General features: G+C 40.8%; 1 pseudogene; it reads left to right on the forward strand.

Annotated features, from left to right (window-relative positions):
• Positions 1–10,980: 10,980 nt before the first annotated feature.
• LOC139011346 (proliferating cell nuclear antigen pseudogene) lies at positions 10,981–11,788 on the forward strand (annotated as a pseudogene).
• The last annotated feature ends 2,478 nt before the right edge of the window (positions 11,789–14,266 follow it).

Genomic DNA, 14,266 nt, shown 5'->3' on the forward strand with positions numbered 1-14,266 from the left:
TAGTATTTTTAATGTAACTACTAGAAAATTTAAAGTTATACATGTGGCTTGCATTATTATTCTATTGGAAAGCCCTATACAGAGAGGACCAGGCAGAAGAATGTAGGTCCATCCTATGAGAGATACCTGGCATTACTCAGTGACTGCAACAATTTTTAGTTTTAAAGTTTATTGTTGCCTGCCATTCCTGGATCTTTGATCAAATATATTTTCATTTATTAAAAAAAAATCATAGCCAAAACCGGTTTGGCTCAGTGGATAGAGCGTCGGCCTGCGGACTGAAGGGTCCCAGGTTCGATTCCGGTCAAGGGCATGTGCCTTGGTTGCGGGCACATCCCCAGTGGGAGATGTGCAGGAGGCAGCTGATCGATGTTTCTCTCTCATCGATGTTTCTAACTCTCTCTCTCTCTCCCTTCCTCTCTGTAAAAAAATCAATAAAATATATTTTTTAAAAAATCATAAAATTATAAATCAGAAGTTTCTGGTATATGCCCTAGTTCCATGGTCGGCAAACTGTGGCTCGCGAGCCACATGTGGCTCTTTGGCCCCTTGAGTGTGGCTCTTCTTAAGCCTTAGGAGTATCCTAATAAAGTTAATAACAATGTACCTACCTATATAGTTTAAGTTTAAAAAATTTGGCTCTCAAAAGAAATTTCAATCGTTGTATTGTTGATATTTGGCTCTGTTGACTAATGAGTTTGCCAACCACTGCCCTAGTTCATAGTAGGGGAGAAAATGGGTTAAAGCTCTACCCACAATTAAAAGTGGAGAAACAGAATAAAGAACCTGCTCTGTATTAACCCCTTGGATTTAGGCAGTCTGTCATCAGTAAGTCTATATTTTAATGCCTAATTTTATACATATTATATAGTATAACAATAGCTCATATTGGTAGCTGAGGTTAAATCAACTCTTTCTTAAACTATATTCCAAGGGTACTGGTAGCAATGAGTCAATCTGTTCTCTCAGCTGTACATCCTATAGACTAAGAATGCACAGTGAACTCTTCCGTGGGTTTCTACATGACGGTTTCTACTAAATTTGGCTTCCTTGCTGTGACACCCTGAATTAAACAAAATAAGATGATGAATTTTGTTTTCTGCATTAAATTAAAACTTCTAAATTAAGCTATAATATAAAAATAAAACTACAGAAAAAGCTGACTCTATCCAAAATACAGTATCAGAGGATCTGCCCAAAGTCTAACTAGATGACATCAGAGGATGCAAATGGCTGGTTCCCAGGAATAGAAGACCAACAGAAAGATTTTTGTAATTTGGAATTAGTTGCTGACATTTAAAAATCATGATTTACATTAAAATCATGCTTCTCATTTGTCTAGGAAAGCAGAATCAGAAGGATTGCTATCAACTGACATGCACCCTTTGGCTCATCTGAGATCCCACTACTTCCCACTGACTCCCGCTTCATTTTTCTTACCTCGCTGTTCCCTGAGTGCGTTTGAGTTTGCAACCCTTGAGGTAGGAAAATTTTGGTAAGTGCATAATAACTATTAATGTCAACATTATAGGATGACCAGCATTACCCAGGACACATGGATACATAAACTCACACCAGTCCTACAATACAAATAATCACACACATTCACCGGTGCAGACACACACACACACACACACACACACACACGCCCAAAATGAAGGTACATTTTCTTAAGGTGGCTGGTTCATAGAAGCACCATTGAAACAAGGATTTGAGGACCATCCAGCTTTAAGCTCCGTGGAACCATAAAAGACACACTCAGGAGGCAGACTCAGTGAGCACCAAAGCCCCATCGAAGCAAGTCTATCCCCAGAGGGGTGTCTCCAGCACAGAAGTTCTCCCACCGCAGACACAGCTGATTCTCACAGCCAATTGACCTGGAGGTCAATTCCTCACAGTGATAACTACAACAATCAAGGCTTAACCACAACAAGACTGTGCACAAAGCCCACAAGGGGGTGCACCAAGAGTGTCTACCTTAGGTAATTGGGACACTTAGCACAGAAAGGCACTCTATCCACACAGCGAAGCATAAAAAAATGCCGAGACAAAGAAACAGGACACAAACGACAGAATTGGAGGAAAGCAAACTGTTGGATATAGAGTTCAAAACCACACTTTTAAGGTCTTTAAAGAACTGTTTAGAAGCCCTCGAAAAGACTGGTAAGACCGCCGATAAATGTAGTGAGATCCTCAAGAAATCTAATGAGACCCTCGATGTTGTGATAAAGGACCAACTAGAAATTAAGCATACACTGACTGAAATAAAGAATATTATACAGACTCCCAACAGCAGACCAGAGGGTCGCAAGGATCAAGTCAAAGATTTGAAATATGAAGAAGCAAAAAACACCCAACCGGAAAAGCAAAATGAAAAAAGAATCCGAAAATATGAAGATAGTGTAAGGAGCCTCTGGGACAGCTTCAAGCGCACCAACATCCGAATTATAGGGGTGCCAGAAGATGAGAGAGAGCAAGATATTGAAAACCTATTTGAAGAAATAATGACAGAAAACTTCCCCTACCTGGTGAAAGGAATAGACTTCCAAGTCCAGGAAGCGCAGGGAACCCCAAACAAAAGGAATCCAAAGAGGACCACACCAAGACACATCATAATTAAAATGCCAAGAGCAAAAGACAAAGAGAGAATCCTAAAAGCAGCAAGAGAAAGAAAATCAGTTACCTACAAGGGAGTACCCATACGACTGTCAGCTGATTTCTCAACAGAAACTTTGCAGGCCAGAAGGGAATGGCAAGAAATATTCAAAGTGATGAATACCAAGAACCTACAACCAAGACTACTTTATCCAGCAAAGCTATCATTCAGAAGTGAAGGCCAGATAAAGAGCTTCACAGATAAGAAAAAGCTAAAGGAGTTCATCACCACCAAACCAGTATTATATGAAATGCTGAAAGGTATCCTGTAAGAAGAGGAAGAAGAAGAAAAAGGTAAAGATACAAATTATGAACAACAAATACACATCTATCAACAAGTGAATCTAAAAATCAAGTGAATAAATAATCTGATGAACTGGTGATTGTAATAGAATCAGGGACATAGAAAGGGAATGGACTGACTATTCTTGGGGGGGGGGGAGAAAGGGGTGTGGGGGTGAGTGAAGAGATTAGACAACAATCGTGCACCTATGGATGAGGACAGTGGGTGGGGAGTGAGGGCAGAGGGTGGGGTTGGAACTGGGTGGAGGGGAGTTATGGTGGGAAAAAAGAGTAACTAATGTAATAATCTGAACAATAAAGATTTAATTAAAAAAAAAAAAGAAACAAGGATTTGAGTACAAGTTATATAGTTGAGTTATGTAACTGACCCCAGGAAGTCAGTAAGACAGAGAGAGACACTAATTTAGAGTGTGTTGATGTGCAGGTTAACACCCTTCATCCAAAAGGCTCTGGGTCTAAAATCTGGGTCAAGTTGAGAACCTGGGTGAAGGACTGAATTTTTCCTATTGCAGTAGTTAACATTATTCCTGTGCTACCCCATAGTTCGTCAATCTGCCTGTTTGTCTGTTTCTTTTATTATACAGGTTAGCAGTGCCCTTGCTGGCTGTCCATCTACCTCACTCCTGGGAACAGAATGGCATACTAGCTATTTCCACAGATCCCTAAGGGTCAAGGTCCCCTGGTTGCCACCCTCGCCTTGTTGCCAACTGGCCCATCAAGGTAGTTATGTCCACCTTGCCTCTGACAGTTAAATGTCAGCACCTGGCTTTGCCATTCTGGAATCCAATCACCTTCACTACTATTAGAGTGCTCAGTCCCACTGCAGTATCTCTTATCAACCCTGGTTTACAGAGGACAACTGCACTGGTGCCCCACCTTCCCTCACTAACATTCCTCATCATTGAAAGATTTCCCAGGGAAAACTCCCGTCAAAAGAAGTTTCACCTAAATTCTTATTCCTCTTCCTCCTGTGCCCAATTTAAAAATCACTTCTATGGAAAACCATACTTCAGACTGATAACAATAACTTTAGTTAATTATGCAATATATTGATAAATATATATATATTTCATCATAAAAATTTTAATCATAAATAAATAGGTACCATAACTATTAAGCATTTCCCATCTACCAGGCACCAAATGCTGAATTAGGATCATGCCATTTAATCCTCACTATAACCACTGCAATGGACAATATTTTTATCTGCATTTTAGTGTTAAGAAAACTGAGGCTTAACAGATTGGGATTGGGATTCAGTGGGAACACTTTAAGCCCTCTGTTGAGTTTCATAGGTTGAACAAATATTTGTTGAAGAGAGTGAAATGTGGAAGGAAGGAGATGGAGAACATGGGAAGAGAAGGCATGAGGGGTTCTGGGGAGATGTGTGGATCCACTCCATTCTCCACTCTGGAAAAGCTCTAGTGCAGCTTCCAAACCAAGAGCTGCTGTGTATCCCCTCTCACCACCTCAACCCCAAGCTCTGCCTGTGACACAAGAAAAAACACGTGCACATTTCACACTCGTAACCAAGTCCAGTTGAGTAGGTAAGCATCAGATGGTCCTGTGAAAGAGACCAGACCATCGCCGCCTTTGCTCTCTCTCAGCTTAGACAATGCACCTTCAGGCCTTACCTCTGAGCCCCAAGTCCCTGACTCTCAGACTAAACATGCTGATTGCCAATGAAAACAAACAGCTTTACTGACAACCAAGTTCTGCCTGGATGATTTGCGTTTAAAATAGAAAACTACAAAGCATGCTCTGTCCCTAAAGGAATTTGCTCCTATTCTGCTGTTTCTTCATGCTGAGGAAAGAATCTGATGATATGTGAAATAGCTAGTTGTGCTCTGGCTCAAGTATATCACAGGGGTATCTGCATGGATAAATTTAGGGGAAAAGAAAAATCTTGAAATGAGAATAAGAATCAAAAGTTAAAATCCTGTTTCAACTCTACACTGATCAGTCTTTCAAAAAAAAACAACTGCTAGAGAACGAGCATGCTGTCACTCCACAGACATGTGGCTCTGAAATTACTAACAGATACCAAATTCTAGGCTTGATCTCATTTCTTGTCTGGCTTTGCTTTTAAGTCTATACATTGATGCTGAGGATTCAAGCTGCTTCCCCAACTCATAACAAGCCCTTTTCAGAGATGGGTCTCCCATGCTCCTGCTGCCTGTATCAATGAGGAGCATAAGTTTCAAATCAAACTTCAAAAGAATAATTTTCTTGGGACATTATCCTGTAATGGGTTTCTAATACAGTCTTCGTCGGGGGTTTAATATCTCTATAGAAAGTAATCTAGTGAGAGAAAATGTAGAGTCCTGGAGAAAGGAGGCCAAAAGAGCCTAAATTGGAGCTAGGTTTGGTATTTCCCCCATGCTGGGTTGGGGCTGGGAGGCGGGGAAGGACAGCTGAATCCTGGTGGTGTTACTATACATATGGGTCTGATTCCAAAGGCAGAAGTCTAATCTTACTCACCTTTGGAAAACTGAGCTTTAGACTTAGGTTCCCTGACGTATGAGGCCATGACCCCGTTCAGTCTGATCCCACATGGTGCATGCAACATGATCCCCATGTAAATACTTCAAAACCACAATTGATTGGAATTCTCAAGGAAGGAGATGTTCTAGGTCATTGGGTTTTTCTGGTCAAGTCACAATTACATAGAAAAATCCTTTCTATTTCAACCCTCAGGATCAAAAATGTTTATAAAGGCATTTGTCTATTTTCCTGATTTATTAACTGCAGCACAGGAAATACAATTCCATCTCTATTTGATGATCAGATACTTGCGGTCCCTAAGGTCATACTTTGGGGATCAGTTACTTTGGTGTTATTAAGAAATAGAGGCAGGTAGGGAACCAAGATGACAACATAGGTAAATGCCTGTATTTGCCGCCTCCCACAACCACATCAAAATTACAACTAAAATACAGAACAACCATCATCCAGAACCACTGGAAAGCTGGCTGAATGGAAGTCCTACAACTAGAGAAGTAAGGAAGAAAGCACACTGAGACTGGTAGGAGGTGAGGAAGTGCAGAACGGGCTGGTCCGGCACCCACCTGTGCTGCTCTTTTAATCAGGAGAGAGATCTTCTCTGTGGAGGCCACCCTTGAGGAGCAAGGAGTCCCAGCCCCACCCCAGAAACCCAGCTCATGGTACCAGAGCTGGGAAAAGAAGTCCCCATAACTATAGGCTGTGAAAACCAGTGCAGACTGGGGCTCAGTGACACAGAGGCTGCTGGAGACCCAGCTGTTCCTCTTAAAAGGCCAGCACCACGAACTGAACTTACAAAGTCCCGCTTCCTCTGAGTTCCAGCACCAGGGCGAGGCTCTGGGGGACACATTTGTCTGGCATTGGGGCAGGAACTTGGGGGCTGCTTTCTCCCAGACGGAGGTACTCACAGGGATCATTGTCCTGTGCTGAGACCTCCCTGGTCACAGGGCTGACTGGCAGCCATTTCTGTTTGCTCCACCTTGGTGATTCCCTAAGATGCTACCTCATCTATATTACAGCCCCACCCAAACTGCCTGTAGCGGCTTTTGCATATGAATGGCCTGTCACTGCTAAAGCTAAATTCTCTCAAATAAGCTGCAGCTGGGACAAGGAGCCCCAAACCTATCAATAAAAGGCCCAAGACCTGGCACCAGAACCAGCACTAGCCTGCCTTGCTTCATAGCTGGGCCTCATCTGGGCACTTCCAAACCCAATACAAAGAGGAGGAATCTGAAGATCTCTCTGTAGCTCCTGCTGGGTGGCCCCAGGCAGTGGCTGACTTTGCACCTCCCTGGAGACCCAAGAGCCTGTGTACCCAGTGGTCAGTGTCAGACCATTCCAGATTACAACTCTTCACATCCATAAGTGATATACTCAAGGGGCAGACTTAGTGAGCACCAAAGCAAGTCCTGCCTCATAGTGGTGTCTCCTGCATAGCAGCTCTCCCACTGTAGTCACAGCTGGTCCTCACAACCAATTGACCTAGATGTCAATTTCACCCAGTGACACCAACAGCAATCAAGTCTTAACTACAACAAGACTGTGCTCAGGTGACTGGGGAGGCTGAGCCACTAGGACACCTACACAAAGCCTCTCTACCAACTCAAGGAGATATAGTAGCTCTACCCAATACACAGAAACAAACACAGGGAAGCAGTCAAAATGCCGAGTCAAAGAAACATGTCATAAATGAAAGAAATGGAAGAAAGCAAACTACTGGATATAGAGGTAAAAACCACAGTTATAAGGTTACTCAAGAATCTTCTAGAAACCTCCAAGGGACTTAGTGAGACTTTCAAGGATCTTAGTGAGAATGCCAAACACATGGAAAAGGACCAGTCAGAAATGAAGCATGATATACAGGGATTCAACAGTAGAGTAGAGGGTTCTAAGAATCAAATCAATGATTTGAAATATGAAGAAGCAAAAAACACCCAACTAGAAGAGCAAAAAGAATCCAAAAATATGAAGATAGTGTAAGGAGCCTCTGGGACAATGTCAAGCGTACCAACCATTTGCATCATGGGGGTGCCAGAAGAAGAGAGCAAGATATTGAAAACCTTTTTGAATAAATAATGACAGAAAACTTCCCCTACCTAGTGAAAGAAATAGATTTACAAGTTCAGGAAGCATAGAGAGTCTCAAACAAGAGGAGCCCAAAGAGGACCACACCAACACACATCATAATTAAAATGCAAAGGGCTAAAGACAAAGAGAGAATCTTAAAGACAGTAAGAGAAAAGCGGTTAGTTACCTACAAGGGAATGCCTATACAACTGTCAGCTGATTTCTCAACAAAAACTGTGCAGGCCAGAAGGGAGTGGCAAGAAATATTCAAAGTGATGAATAGCAAGAACCTACAACCAAGATTACTCTACCTAGCAAAGCTATCATTTAGAATTAAAGGTCATATAAAGAGCTTCACAGACAAGAAAAAGCTAAAGTTCATCACCACCAAACCAGTAGTATATGAAATGTTGAAGGGTTTTCTTTAAGAAGAGGAAGAAGAAGAAAAAGATAAAAGATATGAACAACAAAATGGTAACAAATACATACCTATCAGCAATTGAATCTAAAAATCAAAATAAATGGATAAGAAATCTAATGAACAGAATAAATTGGTGAATAAAATAAAATCAGAGGAATGGAAATGGAATAGATTGATGATTCTCAGAGAGAAGGGGAGTAGAGGGGCAGGAAGAGATTAAACAAAAATCTTATGTGCACATATGCATTACCTATGGACATAAACAATAGGGTAGCAAAGGCCTGAGGCAGGGCAGGAACTGGGGGAAGGAGGGCAATGAGGGGGGGAAAGAGGGACATCTGTAATAATCTCAACAATAAATATTTAAAAAATAAATAAATGAAAAGAAAAGAAAAAGAAATAGAGGCAGAGCTTCCCTGACATCAGGTTACAGTTTATGAGGGTTTAGTATAAAGTCACCATCAATAGGCATTTATTGTCCTTTCACCTATTTATCAAATTATAGGGTTAAAAAAATCTAATAATGGGTAATTCTGATTATTTAAGAATTTGAATGTTTATATTCTCTTGCGTAGACTTTCCTGGGGGGAAAAGTCTTCCATTTTGACCTGAGAAAGAGCCCATTTCTAACTAGCCCATGGTTCACATAGCTATCACGAAACCTATTAAAAAATAAAGTGAAATAATATAAATTCAATTGAAAGCAACCTAAACTTATTGCTTCCAGACCTAAGTTGCTGTTGTTTAGGTAAAACGAGACTGCTATGATACAGTGGGAGTACTGTTTAAATTCAAAAGCCTTCAAAGATTATTTCTGCTTCAGTTCAAAAGGAAAAGACCTCTCAGTAATCTCAGGAGAAAGTTTTTGTACTCAAATCCTCCTGAGTGGCATAGCTCTGGAGTAATGACAGATAAATCAGGCCAAAGTCACGCGCACTAAGACCAAGAATGAGCAGCAAGACTAACCACAGCAATGGGGACTTCGAGTGCCAGCAGGCGCAGAAAGATCTTAGCCAGCAGTTTCTTATGCCCCTGTTCTCCAAAGGTTGTGTTTTTCCTGGCGAGAGAGGAGGCGGGAGGTGCATTTCCTAACTTGACAACAGTCTCGTGCTTTCTGAGTAAGAAGAGCACTAATGAACACACAGCCGTCCTCTCCTTTCCATCAGCTTCATGTTTGCCAGCATCCCAGTGTTTATGGCTTCTCATGTTTGTAACAAATACCCTCACCATGACCAATTCTAACTTGACCTATGCCTCACTGATGGCCATCCAGAGTTCGATGCCAGGCAGCAAGGCCTGGGGTGGAGTGGAAGGATGAAAAACTGCCCAGGGAAGGAAGGAGAGGAGATGCAGGGCACACACAATGGATCCATGTCAACAGTACTAACCCTAAGCTCATCTGTCTGCCTTTCCTACCTATTTTTAGTAGAACTTTGCCAAGTACATGACAAAAAAAAACAAACAAACCAAAAAAAAAGTGTTTCCATTTGATCCTGTCCATCTGCTACCCACAATGAAGTCTTTAATACCTGCCTATTTGTCTGGATGATGCAAACGTATGCAAGTAACATTCTACCACTTAAGAGTAAGATGAGCAATAGTCCTGGCCAGCTAGCTCAGGTAGTCGGAGTGGCATCCCAATATGTCAAGGTTGCAGGTTCAATCTCCAGTCTGGGCCCATACAAGATTCAACCAATGAGTGCACAAATAAGTGGAACAACAAATCCATGTCTCTCTATTTCACACACACCTTCCTCTCTCAAAAAAAAAATAGTAAGAAAATTTCCTTTTTTACTTAAGGCTCAAATCTGTTTCAATGTGAACCCACCAAGACCTAAACTTTCAGCAGGTCAACAAAATGATCCTTGTATCCGAAGCTGGAGCTCTCTTTTACTTCCAGTTTTCCTGCAAGGAGTCCAGTACTTCGGACTTAAGCAACAGAACCTTGGAAGGACAAGGAACAAGGAGATGCAGCCAGGAGAGGAATGTAGGGTTTCAGACACATTATGTATACAACAGTGCTGCTTAAACCACTAAGATTTCCATTCCATTGATCCTAATTTATTTCAGATTGCTCAATGGGGCTGCTAATCAAAGCCAGCAAATACACACCAAGACAAGCCAAAGGGGGAATGACCTCCCTTTACCCATGTCAGCTGTCAAGAGGGTGGTAAATAGTCAGAATGAATAAACACACCCTTGCTGATGCTTTAATTCTATAATTAGAAAAATATTCACTTAAAATGCCAGACCCAAATTTGTAGAGTATTTGTGAAGTACAGCCCTAAAATCGGTTTCAGATATTAATAGTCAGATCCCTGTGTTAAGTGCAACACTGCTTTTGACCCACTTTTTAATATTTGCTTAGTCAGAAAGGGTTGAATGAAGGGTCTGGAAGAGTAGAAGATTTCTTAGGAATAAAGAATAGCTATTTTTTTTTTAACAACAGGCTTGAAATACAAAGATGAACACAAAATCAGTACACCTGAAAAGAGAAGATTGATACATTTTCAAGCTGTTATAAACTTTTTTACAATTTAACTGTAGGTTTAAACAACATATAAAGAACAATAGACCCTAATCTGTCCTAATTTGTGAAAAAATCAGAATAGTTGAGGCTAAAGAAAAATTTTTTTTAATCTGGATATATTTTAAACATAGTCTCAAGTGACATTTTGAATGTAATAAGTAGAACAAGATCTATAGTAGAATATCATTTATGTAGTTGTAAAATACATGTACACAAAACAACAATAAGCATTTAATAAGAGTGTATATCAAAATCAAAGAACAGTGAGTGCATTAGAATATCTATCTATAAGAGTGACCAAGGCGGTAAGAGTGGAGAATGGAGATAGAGAGATAACACATAAAAAAATAAAAAAAAGAGAGACCCAGCGGTATTCAATGGTTGCAAGCAGAGCATTCTTGTGATCTCCCTCGGTCTCAGGCTCTCACCGCTGCGGTAGCGGCTCGCTCTGTGAAGGCTAGGCCGGCTACTACTCCGTCACGCTCGTTGAGACTCCGCCACCATGTTCACAGAGAGCCTGGTCCAGGGCTCCATCCTGAAAGAGGTGCTTGAGACGCTTAAAAACCTCATCAGTGAGGCCTGCTGGGACATCAGCTCGAGCAGCGTGAACCTGCAGAGCATGGACTCGTCCCACGTCTCTTTGGTGCAGCTCACTCTGCGGTCTGAGGGCTTTGACCGCAACCTGGCAATGGGTGTGAACCTCACCAGCCTGTCCAAGATACTAAACTGTGCGGGCAACGAAGACATCATTACCCTAAGGGCTAAAGATAATGCGGGCATCTTGCCACTAGTATTTGAAGCTCCAAACCAACAAAAGGTTCCAGACTATGAAATGAAGTTAATGGATTTGAATGCTGAACAACTTGGAATTCCAGAACAGGAGGACAGCTGTGTAGTAAAGATGCGTTCTGGTGAATTTGCACATGTATGCTGAGATCTCAGTCATATTGGAGATGCTGTTGTAATTTCCTGTGCAAAACATGGAGTGAAATTCTCTGCCAGTGGGGAACTTGGAAATGGAAATATTAAGTTGTCACAAACAAAATGTTGATAAAGAGGAAGCTGTTGCCATAGAGATGAATGAGCCAGTTCAGCTAACTTTTGTACTGAGATATCTGAACTTCTTTACAGAAGCCACTCCACTCTCTCCTATAGTAACACTCAGCATGTCTGCAGCTGTACACATTGTTGTAGAGTATAAAATTGCTGATATAGGACATTTAAAGTACTATCTGGCTCCCAAGATCAAAGATGAAGGTGGTTTTAAAATGCAAGAAAACAAAACTAAGCTCTTTGAGAACTGCGTCTGAGATTTCCACCTGCTTTTAAAAGTCTCTTTTGTCACCAAATTTGTACCTGAGTACATATGTAGATAATGTTTTCTGTAAATAACCTATTTTCCATTCTCTACAATTTAAAGCATAGTCTCAAGTCAAATCTGGTCTTATTAAACTAGAACTTCTGCCTTATCTAGAAATAGTGTTTAGGATTTTTATAACAAAGGATTTTGACTATTAGTGCAGTTTTAATAATTGGTTTTTTTCAATTTAAATAGAAGTTATTTGAATTTCAGATATTTTAAAAAAAATTGCATGGATCAATGATGGCACTGTGCTATGAGCTAAGAAATCTAATTATATCAGCTTTATGTAGCAGTGTGCAAAAATTATAGTCACAATCAATAAAGCTTATATGTAAATATAAGAAAAAAGTTATGAAAAAAACAAAGGTAAGAAAAAAACAAAACCCAGAGATGCTAAGATAGTTCAATATGAAATGTAATTATTACAGGCCAATGATTACTATGCCTGTGGTTCAGGACCTGAAAAAATTTGTTGGGAAAAAAAGCAATGATAAATGTTACTTAAAATGTGCTCTCTTTTCTTCATTTCTCTCATTAATTTATTAATTAATTTAGTCTCTCAAAATGAGAGACTAAAACCAAACTGAGCTTTGATCTCCTCTTGTGAAAGACCATCCCCAGGTATATGTGGAAAAAAGGGTACAGATTAGAAATACGATGAACATCAAAACTTGGTGATGACTTAGATATGAAGTAAAGTGTGAGGTCAAGGAATATACACCGGTGACTTAGGGAAGTGGGTGGATAAGAACTGAAAAAAGGAGCCTTGGTGGAAGAGGGGGTGATGGTGATTAAATATCTTTATATTCAGTGCATTTGTGATTTTTATAAGGCCATTTCTCCAATACTGGCCAGTGACTTAAGGTCAAAGGTCAAGTCTGATGAAGTATTTCTATAATGACTCAAAGAGTTCCCTGATGATTTGGTTTAATCCAGAGACAAAATGCAGAAATTTTTTTTAATCTTTCCTGAATAGTATTTCTCACAATTAAGGTTTTGATGAGCACAGAGTGGCAGAGAATTTGAGGCCACATTCTTAAAAGTTTTCCATCCATGTTACACAATCATCTAAAAACCAGAGGCTTCCCAGTTGTCCACATGGTATTTTCCAAAAATGCACCACCCACACTCTCTTACAGTGTGATGCCCATACTCCTTCACCTAGAAGTGAGGTCCGTCTCCGCTCCCTCACTTTGAACCTGGTGACCTTTGTAACTGCTTCAACCAATAGATTATGTTGAAAGGGACACTGACTTCCCAGACTTGGTCCCGGAAGGTGATATATGGTCTCCACCTGCCTTTTCTCTCTCCTGGGATTCATAACTTGGGAGATCAGAGCTAACATTTAAGAAGCCTGCCTATCCTGAAGCTAGCGTATTGGAAAAGCCACATGAAGAGACTACGCAGACAGAGGGACATCCAAGAGACCCTACTATTCCAGCCCCAGACTTTGAGAGCCCCCATCCTCACAACCTGCCACGTGACTGAGGAGCCTTCAAGAGATCCTTGGCCCCAGCCACAATCTTAACACAACAGCATGATAGACCGAAGCCAAAACTGCCTGCTCGGCCCCTCCTGAATTTCTGACCACAGACACTGCCATCTCAGAGTTTTACTTTAAAATCTTTTTGTTGTTTTAAACCATTAAGTTGGGGATGAATTTTATGCAGAAATAGATAACTGATGGAGCAGTCTTTCATGATAACTGATACAGCACCCTACAGGGATGGGCACCCCACCTTCATTGCGAGAGAAAAATCTGTGATTAAGCCTCAGAGATGGATGCTTAAGATTCTCATTTATTTGCTTTTGTTGTTTGTTAATATTCACTTAGTACTTCCTCTATCCTAAGCACTGTTTTTCCCAGCCCATGGAAACAGTTACTATTTTATGGATATTTTACACTGGAGGAAACTAAAGCACAGTTGAGTAACTGCCAAAATTCAACAAACTACCCGCAGAGGGGCATCTTCCAGGGAGGATCCGACTCCAGGCCCTGCTTTCACATCATGCTCATCCGCTTTGGTCACTTCTCATGACTGAGTTCAGTTATAAACTTTTAGGGGTGAGGACAAAACTGAAATGAAACTATAAGAAGACACGTGGCTGAATAAGCCTACTGAAAATGGTTGCCCTAATAATCCTGCTTTGCATTTTGTGTACCCAAGCAAAGTAATGCTCTAATACCACAGAACAATAATCTATTACAGACCCATAATCTAATTAGTGAGTGCAAAACGTGAATATACAATGAATCTAAGCAGATTAATATACACATCAGAACAATTACACTGACTCAGAGCAAAGGTTGTTCAGGCCATGAAGAGGCAGAGGCACAAAAGGAGCCACAGGATCAGGAGCCACAGGACAATCGTGTCCCATCTCATTTTAACCCAGGGTAACAAATGCTGAGTGCTCAAGAAAT

Source organism: Myotis yumanensis, unplaced genomic scaffold, assembly GCF_028538775.1.
Source record: "Myotis yumanensis isolate MYYU_CA2020_CCGP unplaced genomic scaffold, mMyoYum1.0.hap1 SCAF_5, whole genome shotgun sequence".
In the NCBI taxonomy this organism is placed as follows: domain Eukaryota; kingdom Metazoa; phylum Chordata; class Mammalia; order Chiroptera; family Vespertilionidae; genus Myotis; species Myotis yumanensis.